General features: G+C 40.6%; 1 protein-coding gene across 4 annotated transcripts in view; it reads left to right on the top strand.

Moving 5' to 3' along the window:
- Positions 1–23322, top strand: part of LOC126868181 (insulin-like peptide receptor) — a 115679-nt gene that overhangs the window by 56401 nt on the left and 35956 nt on the right. The window lies entirely within an intron of this gene.

The following is a 23322-nucleotide window of genomic DNA, read 5'->3' as shown; positions in this document are numbered from 1 at the left end:
TTTAAGATGCGGCGCGCAGTTTCGAACGAGATAAAATCCAGAAACCAGGGAGGGAACGCAGTCTCTCGAGAAATGAACGTAATCCTCGAGCTTTCTGCTCATCAAGAATATGCCTTTAATTAAACGTTGGACGATTGTCAAACGAAATATAATTCGTTCGTCTCGACCGCGACCTCGCATCGAGAAGTTCGAATTCCTTCGGAAAGCTCATCGACCACGACCAACTAAAATTTCGTATAATTTCGCTCGCGTTATTATACGAAGAGCGACTCGTCTCTGTGCTGGATTCGCCGCTGCTCGCCGTCGAAAATAGTTCGGCGCCGGCGACGACGTGTCTCGTGAACTGCAACGCACTACGGGCATAAATTCGTTCACCCGACACTCGCGGACCTACTTACTTTAAAGCTGCGCGGTCCGAAAGTGTAGGAAATAGAACGCGCGTTGCGGCGAACCAACGATCCCGCCGCAATCGACAACTTCATCGACACGATCCTCCTTTAATTGAGAAATACGCTTGTCGGAAATAGAATGTAACGCGAGTGGCGTCGATTTGAAACGTTCGCTATGCGATAGAAGAATCGTGGAGTGTTTCGCGGATTTTTCTTTTTTCTTTTTTATCGTACGACGATCGAAGAATGACGAACAGGATCTTCGACGCGATTTTTTTAAACTTCCAGACTTTGTCTAAATTCTGGTTCACGTCTTAGACACATTTGTACCAATCAGGATGCCTGTTTGTTTCTTCATTTCAAGTCGGAAGCGCGACTACCTCTGATTTCGATTTTTCACACTTCGCCAAGATGGTGAATATTCTTGAAACGTTAACAAACTTGCGTGCGAAGGTCAACGTAGAAGAGTCTTGTAATCTCTTTGAGAGGAAAATAGCCCCTGCCCCCCCAAAGAAGAAAAACGAAATTCTAAACTGGAACAAACCCTTTAAATGGGTTAACTCCGCTTCTCCATATTCGTTCAGCCTCGATTTGGTGGACGAAAGCAGCGATTTCGGTTGGCGCAAAGTAGGAGAGAGGACGACCGTGCGATGTAGCACTCGAAGAGTTAACGATGACGCTGCTCGTGCCACGAGATCGATAAGTTTCAACGTCGGAGCGTTCGTCGCAGGCTCAGGTCAGCGAACGTCGCGACCGAATTTCACCACGGCCCGTTTAACCCGGTTTTATTTCCTCGTGCTCCACCTTCGTTCGCCGCAAATTCCAAACGGATTAGGAAAAACGGTGATAAACAAATTTTCAACGTTCGGTCGAATACATTGTAGTTAACCGTGGAAAGGCTCGAATTTGTCGGCCAACATAAATCAACGTCGTTAGGACAAAGCAACAAGGCATATCCGACAGTCAGCGTTCATTAGTTGCAGTCAGCGACTGGCATGTTGCAAGCAGTTAAACAACATTAACGGCTCGTTCATCGACTTTCGTCGCTGGATCGTTTCGCAGCGCGTTCCGCGTCTAATTGTTCAGCTGTTCGCACGTGCAACTTTCGTGGCAACTTCCACAAACTCGACCGCCGATGACTCGTTTCGAGCCACCCCCGAATCGAAATACGATAAGCGGTTTTGCATCGATTTGTGGAATTTATTGCGGAATTTACGATGCTTTATGATGCGAACAAAGTTTCTACGTAAGTACGTATTAACGTACTTTATGAATATTGGTATAGTACGATATAGTGTTTTATACCAATCATTAAAAAAAAAAAAAAAAAAAAAATAGCGTTGATAAAACATAGTCCAATAAATTGCGCGTAATAGGAACGTAACAGGAAATAACGATATTTCAAGTCTAATCCTGTTAAACTATTTACTGTCGAAGAAATATGAAATGGCCAAGATCTTTGTGTCATCGAGCGAAAGAAAATTAGGATATTTTTGTGTGGCAGTGATAATGAAAATTAGTAAGTTTTGATATTGTGCATTTTTTTGAATATTTAGTATTATTCTTACATGTCACCTTGTTTCTATCATTATTTTCCATTAGAACAACGTGGAAAGGGTAAAACAGAGTTGGTATACTTTTAAGGTCGAGAATTCTTTAAATTCGGAGCAACTAATCATCGGAAAAAATAAGGATAGATTGCAAGAATTTCTGAGAAAATTTCAACGTTCGACAAATTCTTCTCTACATTTCTGACACCTGAGCAGCTCGTTTATCCCAATGCTAAACTACCACGATTATCAATAATTATACATAGATACGTAAGCTTGAAGCGTATACACGGATTTTGTCATAATCGTAATAACAGCTTTTGTAGAATTTTATCAATCTACTTTATTGATTACCGCACTATAAAAAAAAAGCTGAAGTACACAAACGTCCCTAAGGATCGTTTCCCACGGAAATGTACATATTTTGTAACCCCTATACAGTTGCACGCGTCATCGTCGTAAGGATGCTAAATTTACGACCCCTTACGCGTTCCAGATTTATTTATGGTTCCCGTTACCATGACTTTAAAATCGTAAGCGACGTTATAAAACGTCGCCGTGTCTCGAACTTAACGGAACCGTACAATTTTGTTCGCCGATTCAGATTGCTATCGTTGCTGGTAATAAATCGATAGAGAAATATACGCGTCTGGCGTTAGAGATTTCGATAGTTTACCGAGTATCAATTATCGTGGAGTATCCGCGAAGGTGCGAGGAGCCGTGACTCAACGATTATCGAGCCTGATACCAGATAATTTAAGATAACGTACCGTTTAACGAACTCGAGCTTTATTACGTGAAAGCGGAAGTATTTAATTGATTGCGAATCCAGATGCGATGTACCTATAGCTTTTTAATCGATTCTGTCTGGATTATTAATCCTCTCGCGATGGAATTTTCCTTGCTTGCGAGAAAAATTGCTTTTTTCTTTTTTTTTTTTAATTAGTTATCGTTAACAGAGACGCAATATTTCGAATGGTTCTGCAAGGCGGATGTAACACACGAAAATATAATTGGTTGTGTAATACGTACAGGAGATCGAAGGAGGAATGTATAATTATTTCAAGTTACAGGCAGGAAGTTGTTAGGTAGAGTTGTTAGAAAATTGTTATTAGATAGAGAAATGTCAAGCGAAAGAGTCGTTCTTTCCTTTTTTTTTTTTTTTTTTTTTTTTTTCAAAAATAACATCGTATAATTTCGACGCGTTAATCGACGCAGCTTGTTACTTCACATAAAAAAATTTATAGAAATTTCTTTAATTTCAGTATTATCAGATGATTTTGTTAAGCTTATCTGCATCCATGTTTTCTTAGTTGTGTCCATAAACAAATAAATTTACGTATACATTTCAACAGAGTAGATATTCCGTACGCATAATATCATAACTTTTCTCTACTTTTCAATTTACGAGCCTCGCGAATAAGATATCCGGCCAACTGATATAAACACCGGGCCATAGATGCACGCTGAAATGGTAATGGAAAACTAGTAGCGAGCTGAAGTTGTAAAGGAAAAGTCGAGACGTGGGCGTACGGGCAAGTAGAGAGGCGAGTAGCGATGTAATTAAGGCGTGTCGGCTGCATATTAAACGGTGTGGTCGCTTACGGTAAGTGGCAACGGAAGTCGTCCGGTGACATTATTTAATGATTTCCGGCTGGTCGGAAGACGCGACGAAAAACACTATCGGACGAATCCGCACTGGCTCGTACGATTCGTACGGCTCTAGCTTGCACATGATATAGATGTGTAAAGGTGCGTTTAGACAAGCGCGCGAATGCTCACTTTAATGAAATTAAAGCGTAAGCGAGCGTTCTTTCGTTTAATGTAAACGCTCTCCGAGCAATTTCAATTACGCCGAAAGAGCTTCTTTACGACGACGTACGCGAGCAAACGTCCGTAGAGATTAGACAGAGCAGAATTTACAATGCTCAACGGTTATTCCCGGTTCAGTCTCCAGTCGAATTCGTAACAACGAATATCCGGCGAAGAGATTATAATTAAATGCATTGTTGCAGAGAATTCGAATGTTCGATTTCCGTACGAATGCTCGTTTACAGTATCATTTTACTGAATTTTATTAAAACGAGGCAAAGCTGCGAGCATCGGTTCGCTTGGTTTAAACGCACCTTTAGATGCTACGCTCAGGTCGATCGTCGATCAAAGGGATATCGTAGTAGCTGGCAAGGAAATATCGCTCGTCCGGATCCGTCGTGTAAACATACACCCATCGGGGACCGGTCGTTATTAAGGAGACCGGCCGCACCATTTCCTGTGGGATAGTTCACGATGATGTGTCACCCTCATCGTGGTTGCTCCACTCCTTCTGCCGAAATTAATGGCGCCAGTCGCCTCCAAAGGTTCCACTCTCCCCTTCTGGAAAACCTACGTGTCTTCTATATGGTGGGACCAGAAAACAATACAGTTGTTGGTTGTTGAATTACGGCCGAATTACTCCGAGCTTTTAATATTTCACATTTTGTATCGATTCGAAAGTCTGACGAATCGTTTCATTGATGATCAGCTGTCAGGTTTCGTACGAGATAAACAAGTGTTAGTGCTATTAATAAGTGCTATTACTAAAGACTAGAAACGTATATAAGCATCTAGCTATCGAATAATAACTTTAACGGTTAAAAACAATTTGTCTTTCATGACATGCCGAAGACACCTATCGACTGCGTAAATTGAAATTTAGAGAAGATGTTGGAAATTTTGAAATTTACCTTTGAATCTATAGTTACTTGTGTCATCTTGTTGCAATAAATGAACTCGTGGACGTAAGTCATTTGTCTCCTGAGAATCGAACATTAATCGTGAACCTATGTAAGGAAACTGAAAGAGTGACTCCATTCATCATACAAACTGCTCGAAAGCCGCATTGATCAACTCCGTATATTGCGAAGCAGAAAAAGACGATGATACTGCAGATACTATTTTTTACATCTATCTTGCAACTTGATATTATTTATGTCATCATTATGTTACGATAAAGAATCTTATGGAGTCATTTGTTTCTCGAGTATCGAACATTAATCGCGTGTTTATGTAATCTGTATGTATTAAATAATTTAGCTCGATGTTTATTATGTAATGTGTATGTATAAAAAAAAAAATACTATTTCTTCCAAAGTTTATCATTCTGGCTTATGAGAAATCACTTATCGAACGACCTAGAATTCTCATAAGAATATTTCCATTGTCTGCCAATGTGGGAAGTAGAATGAGCCAGAATGAGCCAGTAGACGAGTTAGTGCCATTTAATACAACGCTAGAAACACGCATATATCTCAGTGACTATAATTCGATAGCGAACCTCATCCTATGATACATAGATCCTCTTGTTCGCCGGTCTGAAAGAGTAGAATTTCCGCAACGTGTAGCTTTGCAGATCAGAAATGGAGCAACCCTTAAACTCTTGACCCTAGTGTCGGCTATCATCGAATCCTTGGTCGCGTGACAAAGAGCGTAATTTATTATCGTCGAAGATATATATCGCAGTGAATTTTAATCAGATTTAGGAAACCTGTCTGTCCCTCGATATAAGTAACAAAATCGTCGTTTCGTTTCGAAATTTATCGTCAATTTCTGTGTTGGCGAGTAAAATACTCACGTTTGTCTAATTTCGTTTGACCGAGTATCTTTCTTGACGGATTGTGAGTCAGACGTAGAGCGATAGTTTCATTAGATGTCAATGGGACGCTAATGAAATTTCATCACGTAATGAGCAACGATAATTAGACTGCGAATGTTTGTAGAAAAATGTATATAATTCAGATAGTATAAGAACATATATAAAATATCGAAAGTTATGTTCATCCAGTTGGTGAATAACAAGAGGCATGTATTTTAGCGCGACAATTGCTAAAGATATGCCGCGACAATTGCCAAAGGTTACGAAAGTATTTGGACACGTAGAGACATTTCTGAAACGTTGTCGAGTGTTGTACAAGGTATTTTGAAATTTCATCAGCACTTTAATCAGGCGTGAAAACACGAATCGATGGGAAAATGTCCACAGAATAGTAAGCAATTGTGCAAATAATATACTTTCGAAAAAATAAAGAGCTAGTTACGAAAAACGATCGCTTTTAAACGCGTACTATCGTCGTTTCACGATCTGTCAATTATTATATCAAGCTGGTCCAAAAGTTTCTTTCGTTTTAAAAGGAAACGATAGATACGCACCATCCTTCGCATTATATTATTTTATTCAATTACGTACGATCCATCTTGCCCTATTAAGATAAAGATCGCAACATTTGACAGACTAGGTTTCGTGTTCGTATAAACATTGCCAGATAAAGCAGCTGCGTGCAGATAGCGAAAGACACATTTACTTACACAATACTTTTATATATTTTCGCTTCTACGTTATTTCCACTACGCTTAACACAACCTATATACGTATTTTATAATATTTTCTCACCAGTAAGATATAAAACTATAAATCACGGAGCATAAAATATAAAAAGTAACGGAATAAATTTTCGAAAATAATTCCCCATGAATTTTTTTCTCATACACGAGTTGACGATCTAAAAGTGTATCGCTGTACTTGATAAAATCGTGACTCGTGGCTTACTTGAAAGAGAACTAGAAACGACCCAAGTAGCCAGTTACCGGTACAAGGGTTAAACCCCTCTTAAAAGCCAGGCGTATTTAAAAGGGTAGATCGAGTAAACTCGATGGAATACAGGTCAAACGCGAGGAGGGTTGAAAGACAGTGACAAAAGGATGGGATGTGTTTAGAGAGACTGGAACGAAGCCAATCGCGATTGTGCGAGGCTCGCGAAAATTTCAGTCACGGAAGACGGTAAACTCAAGAGCGAGGGGAACCGGCAGCCGGAACCAGCAGAGGAAAGGAAAAAAGCATCGTCTAGACAGCAGCTTCCGGTATCGCTCGAATACACAACAGAAAGATACCCGGGAAGACCCCCGCCGGCTCGTTTCACCTGGCCCTACGGTCATCGGCTGGCCAAGGTGGATGACCCCATTTGTGGTGTCGCTCGCGTTGGCGCCCACACCCGCACCCAACCCTCGAGCCCGCTTACTCTGGCGCGCAGAGAAATCCAATTAATATGTGTTCCGTGCACGCCAATCGATTTAATTCCTCGCGAACAGCCCGGTATATTCGTCCCCGCGTGTTTTGTCTTTTTCCCTCGATCAATTCAGGTAACGAGATAAGAGACGACAACCCTTGTTTCCTGAGGGGGTTTCGATGAATTCCGATATCGCGACTCGTATTTTGTTTCGTTCGACAGGCAAGAAACGGTTTTTCGGTACGCCAGTCTATTACCGGTTTCAGATTAAAAAAAAAAAAAAACAAAAAAAGAAAAAAAACATTTATACGACGTCCGATATTCAATTAAAATTATTAATGAAATTTGCTAAGTCACGCAAGTTACATGTTCCCACTGGTATAACATAGGGTGGTTGGCAATAAAATAAATAAAATTCGATAGACAAGCTACTAAGTTTCTATCGTAATTACAAGCTGAAAAATGATAAAATCATAGAAGAGGTATCTATAATCTACAGGTATTTCGTTAATATTATTAGTCGGAAAATTATTGTGCAACAGCATTCTAGATGTCAAATTAGACTCATTGAAGGCTCTTAAAAATTGTTCGATCTGTTGCCCTAATAATGCCCTACATCCTTCCACGTTCTATATTTTGTTCGCCTTCTTCGTCACGCAATACTATAACCCTGTTTGTTAATCTGACGCTTCGGGTCAGTCACGAAAATTTGCGTGCTCTGTTCTTCGTGATTGTGTAACAGAAGTTGGGTCTATCGATGCTCTTTCGTTTGAAAAGAAGGCGCGATTCAATTTTCATTAAACACCGCTGAGTAAACTTTAGTAAAACGTAAATTCACGTATCAATTCTGGCTGTGTCGACATCGCGATTCCAAACTATGTAATAATCGCAAGGACCTTTATTCGAACGATTCTTCAGCTTCGTCTAATTCTCGTAAGTATGCTAATACCTGTGAAGTGAAGCGAAGTACGTTCCAGCCTGTCTAATTTTAACAACCTCGTTCGTATCGTCCATTCCAAATTACAACTAATCCCCAAAAACACAACTTTCCAACCACGTTCGTACTCTGAGTGGAAAAACAAACGATACTTCGAGACAGGTTCGAAATTCCTATGACGAGCCGATGACTCTTCTTTCGTAAGTTTCGTCAGATAATTTCTCACTCGATGTTACCGTTCGTTTCTAAACTCTAACGAGTCTACCAAGTGGTTTCGGGGTAGTTGGTTCCCTCGCCACTGTGAATTACAATCGCGAACGCGATTTAGAGTCGAACGCGCGATCCCTCTGTTTGTCTGAAGGGCCCTTAGGTGCCTCTTCTACGTTCCGACCTCCCATTATTCCACGGGCCAAGGCTTCCTTCTTCTCCTCCGCCTTTTCCTGGTCGACACGCCGCGCTGCGCCGCCGCCATTCCCCGTCGAAACGATCGTCCTCGATTTCCTCGTCGTCGTTTGTTTTCGGTGCCTGGCCCCTCGAGTCTGCTTCCTGCTTCTTCTCCTCGCCTCGATCTTGTCCTTTCCTTTTGTACCTACTGTACTTACCTACGCCCTTCTACGATACACCGTCGTGTCCCACCGAACCCACAAGACCTCTTTCACACGACGGATACGTGTATCGCATTCGAGAATCAGATAGCCACGTGGCGCAGTTCCTAGCTAATCGTAAGTGTCATTTATTTACTTCTCAGTTGCTATCTTCTTGTCTATGGAATGTTTCTCGATCTTTCAGCCGCGGACGACATGGAAACCGCGTTCTACTAGGTCGTCCGGAAAGTTTGTTTCGTTTTTATAAGGAAATAATACTACATAATAATAGAAATATAACGAAATTGGCCATACCTAATTCAATAAAATGATATAAAACGAAAATTGTTGTTCATCTATTATCACCTTACGAAACGAAAGAAACTTTTCGGACGACCTGATACGAGCGAGGAATGAAAGAGAAGAAGACAGAAGTTGCACATGATTTTATATCGATAAGACTTGGTTTTGAATGATTAGAACATTGAATAATTTTTTTTCATGTTTTTAAAAATATGAAAATCTCCCAGCTGGAAGACGAACGAAGACTTTTCTGTGAAAATGGCCGACGTTGAAGCTCATCCATTTCGCTTATACGTACATAAAAGAGATGCAACAAAGGAAAAGTATCTAAGTAGAACGTATACATTAAGTCGTTCCCTATAAAAGAAGAAAATGGATCTTGTCATACGCTATTTTAAGTATAATGTAGCCTACGCTACGAAATTACAAAATTATGGAGGGTTTAAGTCGTCATTTTGCTGGTTTTGCATTTTTTTTTAAGCGATACGAACCTTTGAATTTCGCAATTTTTCCGCACTTCTATAAAATCTGTACCCAGAGTTTCAAAAATCAAAGGAAACGGCTCTTTACTTTCGATGGCGGTGATTCTCGTAGCTGACGAAGCATAGAAAGGAATTTTACATACGTACGAGTACTAACACTGCGATTGCAATACAGAGTTGGGCGCATGTAATATACGCGAATCGCGAATCATATATCGTGTGAATGAGCTCTAAGTTCTTTTTCGGGTGATGGTAATTCGAATCGAGCCCCGAAAGTAAGACCATTCCGACGCTCGTTCCGTGGACGATGCGCATCCGGGAACGGCGTCGCGATGAATCAGCGGATATTGCCGGATGAGCATTTGGCTCCAGCTCCAAGCCACTTCCGGTATTCGAAACGGTATTAAGACCGAAGATGCTTTACCAAGTTTCTCCATTGTTGTTCCTGATCTTTATGATTTGCTACGAACTGTTATGCGACGAACCAGGAAATTACTTCTGTTTTAGATTACTTTGTTCCTCGTCTGAGTTGGCTGGCGTGCACGGATGGTACATACCTCTTACGATTTTTATTTATTTATTTATTCATTTATTTATTTATCGTAAATTTACGTAGACCAAGTTCTGCTCGAACAAAGGTTTGTATATCCTACGATTGCTGTGGCGCTTCGCTAGAACTCCGTTTACTTGCTAGGGAAAGAATACTTTGTACAATTGGAATTTATGTCTTCCCCTACGTACGATTTTTCGTTCGTATAATAGGAATTCACGTTAGATAAGAAGTAGTTTCAACCGGCTGTAGTTGATTTGATCGGGCTCCGACTAAAACTTTGTTCAAATAAATGCAGTTCATATAAATGGAATTCTACCGCGTAAGATCCGCTAGCTAAAACCAGACTCGCATTCCTTACTTTAGCCGGCAACTTTGCGAACTAAATAGAACTTACGGAGCAATTTAATAAGAACGTAACAGCAATGAGGGAACGCGTCTAAGTCCGAACGACTATTGTCGCCATGGAACTCGGTGAAGGGAGCAAAGAGCAAATCGTGGATTACACGCGGAAACACGATCGGCAATACACGGTGGACGTAATCACGTTTCGTGCTGCCTTGGTGAGCAGGCGAGGCGAGATTCGTGCGAAGCCGCACGATAGACACCGCGTCGCGTCGCGGCGTTCTGGCTTTCGTGCGGCGCCCCGACGCTGCTTTCCGGTCTCCGTCATGCTTTAACGAGCCGAAAGCACGAGAATGACAAACGTTACGCGGCTAATTTATACGCTCGCGCCGCCCGTTTTTCCAAACTGTTCCGTGTCCGGCTGGTAGAGCCGGTCGAATCGACGAGATCGCGATCATTCGTCGAACTCGGCTGACACGCAATCCTTTCCATACAGTTTCTACCAGTATCCTTTGTCTCTCGAATGGTCTCTTACTCGAAGCGTTCTTACGAGATGCTTGACTAGCGGAATTTCGAAGGATGCTTGAGAAATTGTTTTCGATGGAGGAGCTGAAACAGCGAACGATATAAACGTCAGAAGCGAGGATTCTCAGTAGCAACGGTAAACGATGCCTGAAGCGATGATTTCTAATACAAACAAGAAATGTATGTGATATTTAAACCGATAGTTTAACAACGTTGAAGTAATGATTTATGTTAATAGCTAAGCAATGGAAATCTTCCGAACATCTAACGTACGTATTATAACAAAACATCTTTCCTGCGACTTGATCGATCGATTCTTCCGTAGTTGGTCACGATTCAATAGATAATCTTAGTTGGTTAATTTCGAACTTTGAACGTTTTACGCGCGCCAAACTAATAGATAATCTATCATGCGTTATTTAATCGAATGTTGTTTCTTTGAGTTGTTAATTAGTCGATCGTTGCGTAATTGGATAAAATTGAACAGGTAAATCGTACTTGGATAAATTCAAGCTTTATCCTTCCAACGTTCGTAGAATTTGCTGTCTAGATCGGCGATTTCATCGAGACCTCGATTCGACGAGGAGTGCCTCTCTCTCTCTTTGTCGAACGATCGTAATGCAACCGTGAATCCCGATGCGGATTTGAGCCGCGAATTCGTCCTCTCGATCGCGTCGAACCCTGAACGAATATAATGGACTGTTGGGACGGTGAATCGCCTCGTTCGTCGTGTCCCAGGGGTCTGGCTCGTTTATTATTCGCGTGAATTCGCGATTCGTCCCGATATTTTCCGCGAACGACAGATAACACACCGCGTTCCCCACAGCGCGAATCATCCGGGTATATCATCCGATGCTGTTTGGAATTGGATAAAACGAAGAGATCGTACCACTGATTTTTCCCTGAATATTTTTACGACATTATTTGCAGAAGGATATATGAAATGAGATATATCCGTATATATACATACGCTGTCTTCTGTTTACGTGTATTCGAGTTAGTATTTTTGTGATCGTTGATAGTGCGTAATCCGAACGTAGAGCGAATTATTTTAGAGCAAAAGTACGGAAAAATGAAATTTACAAGAAAATTATTATTTTCGTAATGGCCCCAAACATACGGCCTATGTTGTTGGTAAATCATTTTTAATACGTCGAATATATTATCGACTTTGCCATAATCCGCAGACCTAAACTCCATTGAGCCTGTTTAGTCTGAATTGGGAAGTAGGATCGAAGCGTATCGTATCGCGCCTAAGGAGGATTCGAAGGAAATACTTCTTGAAGAACGTAACAAACTGGGTCAAAAAATGGTAAAAAGATTGGTACGTTTTTAAATAAAGGATTGCATACTAAGTATTAAATGAAACGTTGTAAGAAAATTGTACCGCGGAATCGTCAATGTGCCAACACTTTTGTTCCGCTGAAAACAGACCTTTGTACGTGTTTTATCCTTTTTCTTCGCTACAGCTATTTTTAAAATTTATGATTCATGGCGCGCTTAAACTTCAAAGTCGGCAGTCACGTTAAAAAAAAAAAAAAAAAAAAGAAATATTAAGTAGATAATCAGCTTCTTCGCAGATTTACGAAGATTCTTATACGAAGATCCGGCCTGTGCCAATACTTTTGTTTGGCACTGTATTTCGTTTCGTTACACGTACGTGTATTTTGAGATGGATTCATACTCTTAAATCAAGAATACTGTCGCACCTATATTTGCTTCTAGAACAGATTTTACTCTTCTTGCAATCGGTATAAAATGCGTTTCGTTGCCGGTGAAATTTCATTGGAACAAAGGCGAACATTTTAATAAAATGTACGAAGAAATTGACGAGCGATTGTATCAGAAAAGATCCACAACTCAAGGTATAAAGTGTCAGAGTCTCTTTTACACTGACACAATGTACCACAATGTATCCAAGGTTAGGAAACGGGTAAAACAAATGGTCGCGATCACGATGTTGCCCAGCGGTTGGCCGCAGGAACATTCTGTCGCCCGTAAAGATTCGATGCTGAGTCATTTGACAATATGTCAAATAAGTCAATTGTCATAACGACAGTAGTCATTTGCAGTAAGGCTACGAAGAACAATACAATATTATCATAAATCGCGGTGAAACGTCGATAAAATAGCGCACAGGGTATCGGTGGCCAAATTTGTGGTTCCCTGAACACGCATCTACTTGATGTACAATCGGTATACCGGTCTTGCGGGCAAATCTCGAATCTTTTGGCAGAATTTGTCGGCGTCCTTTCGCCACTACGAACGCTGTAACTTCCAATAAAAGCTCTTTTGTGTCGCCTATTTATATAGACATTTCTCGCAAAATTCTCCGTCAAGACAATGTTGAAACGAAGATTCAGAAAATTCGAGAGAATCCGTATTCGATACATTTCCGAACCAAATAGGTCGACGACGTCGTTAGTCATTTATTATCGATCGTACCGAAATGAAAGGATACGAATCGAAAGGAATATTAACGCGATAAGCGGAAAATCTTGGTTAAGATTAAATGCGTGGCGATGGTTGATACGAAACTGTACAGTCGTCTGGCAATAAAAGAAAGACATTGAAAATATTTGGTGATTTTAATTCAATAGCCAGTAACTGTAAGGTAAAAGCACGAACGGGTCGAATTTCGGCGGGAAACAGAAAGCACGAGCTGTTAAATATGTAAATGCAAAAGAGAAACACAATGTATTCCTGGATTCCTTTATTTATTGTGATGATCGGTGGAGAAAACGGGCCTCTTTCTCGTTGGCGAGCATTCGTGGCCGTTTCGATCGATCGCAGCGACGAAGCGGAACCATTATCCGAACCGAATGCGCCGCCCGAATCATCGATCGTAACCGGTTCTGTTGGTATGCACAAAGTGGCAATTAGTCGGAACGATGTTGCCGGTGAGAATATATGATGTGGTTATGCACAATCTTTCGGTTGTTGTTATAATATTACTTGTGCCGTTGGCAATCGTTTCCAGTGAATCGTCGAGCGTGCACGATACCACCGCAACAATGCGTCCTCAGAAGATCCACGCGTTTCAATATCTTCGAACCAGGCAACAAAAGTAACAACTATATATGTACTTTTTATTTATGCTTACGAAAAAGTCGGTTAGACGGTTATTTAACCGCTCGAAGAGAAGTTCGTCTTTGTTTAAATGATAGACGATGATCGTTAAATCGTGAAGAACACATTTGTTGAAAGATTAAATTATCCAGAGATAATCATTATAAACGGTAAAATTCGTTTGCTTATCGATGATCAGACAAATATTCCATCCTAGATAATGGACATTCGTGATAAAAAATAACTTCTGTCGTCGATAATATGTCGTTAACGATAAACAAGAAGGTTCAACGTAAATTTGTAATAAAAATTGGCTAATTATTCATTACAGTTATCCCCGACCAAAATCATTCGAACCAAGATACCGATTCTTATACTATAACTTTCTTCCATCTCGGTTACAACCGTTATTTACGATCCCTCTTTCGAACCATTCGCCATCGTCACCCGCCATTTTCGTCCTAGGAATTTTCCATCGCGGACCCCGCTGCGTCTGATGGTGGCTCGCTGTCTCGTGGTACCGGTTTGACAATAATTTAACCTCTCCAAGGCCTGGATCGTGAGAAGATTCCAAACGTCGCCGCGTTTAGGAATCTTAAATGTTGCAACGTTCGATATTTCCGAAGGTTGTTGCCTGTATCGAGTGGTATAACGCGGGAATCATACGAAAGCTGTTTCGACCTGTTCGCAACTGTTCGATAAGATCGCACCAGAACGACAACGATGAGTTGTCTACTGCGCATTCATGCTACGTGCCATTAAAAATCAAAATTAACCCTTCGTTCGTACGCTTCTAATGTTACGGTAGAATTTCCATCCAAACTATATTTACGATTATCGTTTTTCAATGTTTTCAATGTAACATAGAAGTTTCGTTTGTACGTCTTTTGTACATTTGCCACAAAGTAAACTTCGCTTTTCTTATTTACGTTTACCGCGATTTATTTATATTAATCCTAGAACCGTGGCAAACGTCGAAATCGCCTACTATTTATCTCATATTCTTTACCAAGAGAAACACGTAATGCGAATGGAGAGAAACCGCGTTTCGAAAAGAAAACGAAGTTCTACGGATATATATATATATTATATATATTTATAAAAATCCTTTTCCGTGCCCGTAACTCGCGACAGTTCAACTTTAACACCCCGAACCGAAGTTGCTGCCTTAGTTTCTCAAAGAAATGAATTGTCGAATGACGACCGATATCGTTGGAAACAGTAGGAAAATACGCGGAGATGAAGGGAGTTTCATCGGTGCAGGGCATCCGAGTACTTCGGCCTTTAGGTGAATGGCTAATAACCTTGAAGAGAACGTCTGGAATGCGGTGTCCGTTGAAATTTTTTCAAGTAACCACGCGATCCCCTCCAACCTGTCAGCCGGTTGCACAGCCGACGTTAATCCCGATGGATCGTTGCAATTTTGTTGTACCCGCGTGACAGGTGGGTTCGTCGATCTCCGGCCAACCATGGTGTTGCCGCTACGTGTCTCGACTCGGCTCACACCTGCTAACAACTCCGTTAATAGAACCGGCCGACTCGATTCGCTTCTTATGTTAACCCTTTCGCCACGCCGGACCTCGCCAAAAAATCTTGTACACCGCTGTGCGTCAGCTTCAGCTTCAACGATAAACGCATACTTTCGTCCGGGTAACGTCGTTAACAGGTTGAATGGCGAGATATTCCATTCAATATTCCATGGTAACGATGATACCGGTATCAACCCTTAAACAGTTTGTTTCTTTGAAATGCATTTTGCGGCAGATAATTTATACGTACGTAATCAGAAAACTCTGTAGAAACGTAATCCACTTGTTGTAGTTGCTTTAGAGAGTACAGTTATCACGCGTGTACACGTTTCGTTTATCAGGTGTACGGAAAGTTTTAGTCTTTTCTTTTTTCAACTTTCTATTATATTATTTGTGCACAATAGGTGGAAATAATTTCTCCCATTGTGCACGACTTTCTGTCGAGTTTCGTATTCCGTCGTAAGAAAATGACATTGGAGCGTTTTCGTATTTCTGCGGCATCTTGAAAGTGCTGCCCGACTAAAGAGTATTGCATCGACCTGAATAAATGGTAATCTGTCGGTGCCAAATCTGGAGTGTACGCCGCGCGCGGAAGAGGTTGCCAGCGCTAGTTAAGGATAGTGATTCGAGGCACATGCGTCCTAGCGTTGTCGTCATCGCCCATTGTGCTCGCTACCGTTTTTGCGAGCTTATTGTCGCCAATCGATCACGAAGTCACCGTTTCAGATAGATCGATATCAATCAATCAATTGCAACGAAAAGGCGAGAAACTATATTTTCCCCAATAGAAAAATACAATAAAATACGATAAATTGGTATAATTATAATATTTAAAATTGATATTACGCGATAACGATATAGAATATAGAGGATTAAATGAATAACGCTGCGATTCTTTTATTAAAATATATACAGGATGTCAAAAAAGTGTTAGTCATGGTTTTGGGAGGTGATCGTACACCTTCGGATCGGTGGAGATCCGTTAAAAAAGTAGACTGCAAAATTGACGTTTTTTCCGTTGAATGGCACGGTACTCATCGCGAGGAACAAAAGCTCGAAAGAAACCATGCGTCGCGAATCTCTTCGTTCTCTCGGACAAAATTGCTTAAAGTTTCATTTATTTTCAAACTGGTTTTATTCGTATTTTAATGTCAAATATAATAACACGAAATAACGAAAGTGTCATTATCTTACGAATGAATTTACATACTTTGTGAAAGTATACGTAATATCTGTCACTTTAATCTTCAAACTGACTTTATTACACGTTAAAGTCAGATATGGAATAAATCAGACGTGTTCAAATGCCGCTGACTGAATCTCTGTGTCATACTGTGAGAATTTCTATACGCTCGAACTCCTGTGTTCTAATGATCGAGAATGTTGCTGTTGAAAGAAATTCTCTCATCCAGAAACGAGATATCTTCGAGATATCGTGCATTGCGCTCTAATGTTCCCAGCATCCAGGGACAAAATTTTCGTCATCCTACGAAATTCTTGCGCGCGATGAACCTCGTAAAGATCTTCTTGAGAGGCATACCGGCACAAATTTACTCTTCTTTACGCCAATGGACACGAGGACCCATCGAGTGAGGAATTTGGTGTAGCAATTGTGGATCGTTGAACCCTCTGGAAATCACGACGACCTGGAACTTACTTTTCCTCCACGCTGCGATCTTCCATTGGTCGAATCTTGCCGATTGTCGATATGTATATACTACGAAACAAAATTTATTGCTTATTGTTACATAATTATATTATATTACCGTTTATACTTTTTCCTAACTTATATTATTTTTTATATATTGTATTATCGCGATATAACAAATGAAATCGGTTCGAGGACCGACGAAGCTGTAAAGAATTTTTTCCAGCAGGATATTTGCGTCTCATGATTCCTTTGGGACTTTTCTTCCTCGTGATAAATACCACACGATGCAATGAAGAAAAAGGGTTTAACCTTGAAAGTCATGCTCGAGATCAATTTTGCCGTCCACATTTTTAACAGATTTCCACCGATCCGAAAGTGTAGAATCACCAACCAAAGCCACGACAAATACGTTTTTTAACGGTGTATTTCAATTTTTTCCGATCAAATTTGCTCAGAGTGTAGGTAATAAAAAAATATATATATATATTTTTTATAGACATAGATCGTTTAAAGTTTTATTAAAAAGTTGTATCTAATAAAAATAGAAAATACGCAGAGGGCGATGTATAGTCCCTGCGATAACGCTCGATTCCGCTAGACTTGTACGTACGAAGAACTTGAAAGAAAAGACACACATATTGAGCATATATTGACTCGGACGGTAACTGTTTCATAGAAATAAAACAAAATCAAAAGGAACGTTGTATGTACATTCTGAAATGAAACATTAATAGCCAATAATTACGTTGACTGCAAACCTGTTCTTGTCTCGCAGTATATTAACAATAAATCCTTGTGATTCTCTTCGTATTTCATAATTCCTTTATAACTTTGCAATAAACGTAAATCATTCGAAACTCCATAATAAATCTTCGTACAACCTATATATATACATATATATCTAACCAACCATTTTCTGTTATAAAACTATGTAATAACATTTTAACGATGTCGACGAAAATATCCGAAAAGGTTCGATCAGAAGAAGCTAGAACACACTGTATTACAACCTATAACCATGTGCAGCGGATATAACTTGTTGAAAGAAGCGTCGGCGAAAACGTGTTAAACACTGTTAAACGATTAAAACATTTTCTTACGATAAACTGCTGGTAACTGCACATTTCTTGTTAAACTCTATTTACAAGAAACATAACAGAGCGAAGAAACGTTTTACCGAACTACGCGGCCTCGATAGTGGCTGTTCATAGCGGAAGGGTTAACGAGAACATAAATACCGGCACTTCTTAGGTAAGAGAGCACCACCACGAAGAATCCCTCCTTTCTCCCGTCTTCCCGTCTTCTCTCCATTCATCGGACCGCACACCATGCGGTCGAAGCAACTTCACGCGTCACTGACCCATCCTGCCAGTTTGTTGTGCCGCACCAAGGCCACTTGGTCCACGATCAGGTGAATAACTTACGAAGGATTCGACCAACAAAAAACACGTGCACTATAGTTTGAACGTTACTTTGTTGACTCTGTTGAGCAGCAGGTTGGCGATATACCGCGTTCTGCGTATAAGCTTTTTATTCGCTTCTCATTAACGAGGAATATTACGAAGTTATCTCGTACAATTAGTGGAACTTTATATATCGGTTGAGAGTCGGTAATTAATAGCGGATACTTTGGTACAATAATAACAGGTTTGACGATTAAACCGCGGATATTAAGCGGATACGAAGGCAAATAACACGGATAGCCTGGAAAAATGTATAAAACAATTAGAAGTATATTTCTACAATTATTCGTATTAATTGCAGCATGATATTAAAATAGAAGATGCGAAGAGGAAGATGAATTTGAAATTTAAGAAACAAAGGAGAAAACTGAAGACAAAGCTCTGTTTCGTTAAAAATCTGTGGTACGATCGGACGTTATTCACAGACAGAAATTGTTTACGTATTTTCAAGCTGCGATAAATGGTTCGTGTTTTCTCGGAGCAGGCAACACGATATTTAAATCACCTCCTTCTTATGCGATCCAATGATTTCTGTTCCTTCGTCTCTTAAACGAAACGGCACATACAGAGATAATGCTGTGGCCAGATATTCAATGCGAGCAACTGTACGTAACAGCTTTGGACAACGACTCGTATAGACTCATATATGTCTGTGTGCACCACCAGGTGTGTCTATGACTGTGTCGCACGAATCGTAGGTGGCGACCATTTTCCACGCCATAGAGTCAGAAAGGAGGGATCTCGTGGTGCGAGAGTCGAACGATTCGACTCGAACCGTCATCGTTGCTATATTTGGCGTAACGAGCGTGTACAGGTGGTTTATTTATAAACGTGTACGCCAAGCAAAAAGCAGTCGTCCATCGATGTGTACGGGATTAACGCTTGTTGGTTGATCGAAAACGGAAGAGACGCTTTTAATAGATTCCAGGAGCTGGTGCGATCAACGCCCGATACGGGGAACGTACTAGCTACTTTTATTTCAGTGGATCGCGTCAACGATTCGAACGACCCCGTTGGGGGCTTCTTTCTCCCGGGACCGTGGCGTTTATTTTTAACTTCGCGCCACTCTGAATAATATCGTATCATAGGTCAACGCGATCGAGCTTTTCTTCGCAGCCCTTCTGCTCGCGAAACGAATACGCGTATGCTACGGTGCACTTGCTAATTTTAAACGCAAGCTTTCGAAAGATAGATGTGACATGAAATTTTCGGAACGCAGTAGAATTTAGTTTACCTTGGCCGATCGGAAAGGACTCTACCCTTCTGTGATATTATTCTGAACTTGCTTGAAAAATCACATTGCTCGTGTACAAAGCAATGTGAAAGTATTTAAACACGTAGAAAAGAATCTTCTACGTTCATATTATACGCGTTATAATATGAACAGTTATAGATAGATCGATTATAATATACATTATAACGTTATAATATACACTTGGATCTACGCTCCGAAGGAAACGAAGCGATAGTCGCCAAAAGTTATAATATTATGATATTATAATAGCGCGTAAATAATCCGTAGGAAAAGAGACACAATTATTACTGAAAAGTATGAAATTAATACAGTGGAGTAAAATTCTGTACCTATGAAGCGTAAGCGAGGAAAATAATTTATAAGACAACAATGGATAATATGGTATTGCAATTTATTAACAAAAATGAAATATCAATTCCTTCGGTTTGTTTGTCAACTGTGTGGTATCGATGTCACTGCCGATGCACGCGACGTCGCGGTGATTTCTTTAAATATAACTTACGACGGCCATTGAAAAAGCAGCGAATGTACCGATTAATCGGGATGATGCCGATATACCCTAATATAAATATTTAAAAGAGAAGAGCAACTTTTACCGAAAATTTTCACCAAAAGTCGTATACTATACCTACTCGAATTCAGGAAGCAAAACGAAGGAACAATTAGCACCGGAAATTAGAAAATCATAATTCTATTCCGATTCACCGATGAATCGAAAGGTCTCGTTTGCGAGAGTCAACAGCCGCGCTACGCGGAGGGTGTGAATGCAAATTCCTGGATTGAAAACGCACCGAAGAGTGGGAAGGTGCGCGCTTGCATCGGTTGGTTTTAATCCCGCGGTGATCCACGTAGCGTCGTTCGCACAGTATTAACCTCTCTATAGCCGTTGGTCAGGACGCCAGCCACGGTAGAAAGAAACTCGTTAGGTTTCGCAGAATCGATGACCTCCTCGAGGCTATCGAGGGAGGATCGTGACTCGCTGAACGGCGGTACAGTCAAGCCACGACTGCCTTCGATCGCCGTTCACGGTTTTTTAATTGCCAAACGACTTTTCCGTGTGTCCACTCCTATCTCTGCTTTTCCACACCCCCCTTGCAATTGGTTGGCGTTGGATCGCAACCGACGCGCGATACTCGATCATTTTTATTCCTCTTAATAACAGACGGCGCCTCGCGGCGGCGGCGGCGGCGGCGGCGGCGGCAGCGGTCGTTGTCAAAACCAGCGTCGATCGACGCCTCGATACGCATAGTGTTTGAGAATTCTTGAGCGTGCCGGATGGGAGTATTGTCGCGAGTGTGTTGGTTAATTTCATACCTCGAACTTGAATTATAGCAGATACGTATGGCAGATTTTAAAAGAACCACGGAGAACACGGCGTTTTCAGTGCCTTCTTCTCCAGCGATCATATTGAAATACATCGAGCAAAAATAATTAGAATCTCCGCTACTTATAATTAACGAAAGAATCTCGTATTTTAGAAAATGTATTTTTATTATTAATAAATGTGTGTATCAATAAAATTCCCATAATGTATTTCTACCATTAACGATTAACGAGTAACGAAAGAACAATGTTTCTCACGGGCTAAAAAATATTGGAGTCGGGAAGAGCCGTAGTACTACGTTTCTTACATATTGTTCGGAAACTTGCTTCAAATTCTTCGTTCGGTATCGCATTGTTTATGGCAGGTACCATTTCCTGCATGATGTAATGTTTGCTCTTCCTAACATAGAATACACTTCACCGAGTTTGGTGAAATTTTATTTTAACATAAACAATTTTATTATTAAGTGTTTGAAAACTTTCGTGACCCAACGTGTATTCTATCTTTATAGCTTTGTTCGTAAAAGCATGTATTTGCATAAATATCCGGCTTCTAGCTATTATTTGCTGACACGTGCGTGCGAAAGTTCGTTCTAACGTACAAAGCGGAATTTTCCAGCGGTTCCAAATTCCTCCCCGAATTGCTGGGAAAATGAACGACTGCAAGCACCTCGAGTAGAGCTTATAGCTTCTTACTGGGTCATTTTACAGTTACACCGCAAGTCGGCGTGTTTCGTCAGGTTTCGGAGGTGGCGCGCGGCGATTTTGCATAAATTTTCGTCCGCGTTGATTACGGCTCTAGCGAGCCGCCGCATACCTTTTCCCGCATTATAGCACATTACACGACTGCGATTAAATTAGCATGATTTCGGGCCACGAGTTCGCGTTACACGATTCTACGAGTTAACCTATTAAACACAAGGAATCGTTGCATCGCCTGGTCGATAATGTTTCTTTAGCAGTCGCCAAGCCGAGAACTTATCGCGCTCTTGCATCTCCTGCCTATGATAGATGTCGTTTCATAGGGCACGAGTACAACGAGCTTTCTTAGACTGTAGTAATGTAGGGCTATTTAAAGCATCTAAGCTTTGACATCTTAAACGTCAGTCTGTGAATTTTGCACGGTGGAACGAAACATGTCGTACGTTACGAGGCGCCGTTATTTTTTAATATAACGAAGGACCGAGAAAATATCGTGTAACGTGAACAGGTGGACATTAAAATTAAATAAGAATATCCTTTATATCTTACAATAATTGTTTCGTTTTAAACGCGAAAGTAAAATTGTTTCGTCGCTGTGCAAAGTTGCTCTTCTATGGCAAAGAAATTAAAAATAAAGATACGTAGTCTTCGTTGTTCGGATAACAGGAGTTTGGTAAAGTGGAATTTCATTCAAACGAAGTTCTACTACATTTTGGAGGCGATGACTGGGAAAATAAGCAAGTTTTACCGTGTTTAGAAACGAAGACTGAGAAAATAGACGATGTTTCTTTTTGCTTCGAATCTGATAGCGTTGCAAGCATCGAGACATTGCTGACAATTTCACTTGGCTTATCACTATTATTGCCTTGGGCCAACCCGCCGTGATAGTCGTGATAACCGGTTGTTCGTGTCTCGTTATGCTGATAACGCAGCCAATACGCGCGCAAAAAAACGCCGATACGATTTACATACGCGATTTGCTTGGAAAGCAACCTTTTACTCGGCCAGGGCCCAAATTATCCACGTGTAAGACGGGTTACGAGAAAAATCGTCTATCGAAAAAGATCAACGACATTCTTATGTGACAAATTCTCCTTATACAGAGAAACAACTCTGTTAAAGTGAGTTTGATTGCGTTGTACGAGTTAAAACTTACACGGCGTATCATTTTTACGCAAATACTCGATCGTACTTTGATAATCGAATCATTTACCGTCGATAGAAACGATATAACGCGATCATAAAATCAGTGGCGAATAAAATCTACGCTGTATGATATGCACCGGTTGGTATAGCGATCGAACAGCATTCAAATTCCTTCGAATAAAAATCTAATTGATCCGAAAGATAAGTGACCGAATAAATTCTTATACGAATACGTTATTCGACAGATTTTTATTCGGATAAAGATTATTACACGAATAATCTCTTATTCTTACGTAACTTACGTACCGTCAGAAAGTGGACTTGTCCTGTTTTCCAACTGGTGACCTCGATAACGTCTTTAAAACGCGAACGATTCCGGCTGCATCAATGAAATCCATTCTTGTAGCTTTGACTTATGACCGTGTCATATCGTTTCCACCAAATGTATACATAGTGCTATCGATCACGTGACCACGAAAC

The sequence above is a fragment of the Bombus huntii genome, chromosome 8 (assembly GCF_024542735.1).
Source record: "Bombus huntii isolate Logan2020A chromosome 8, iyBomHunt1.1, whole genome shotgun sequence".
In the NCBI taxonomy this organism is placed as follows: Eukaryota; Metazoa; Arthropoda; class Insecta; order Hymenoptera; family Apidae; genus Bombus; species Bombus huntii.
Note: the sequence above shows the minus strand (reverse complement) of the source record. Positions and strands in the feature narration are given on the sequence as shown.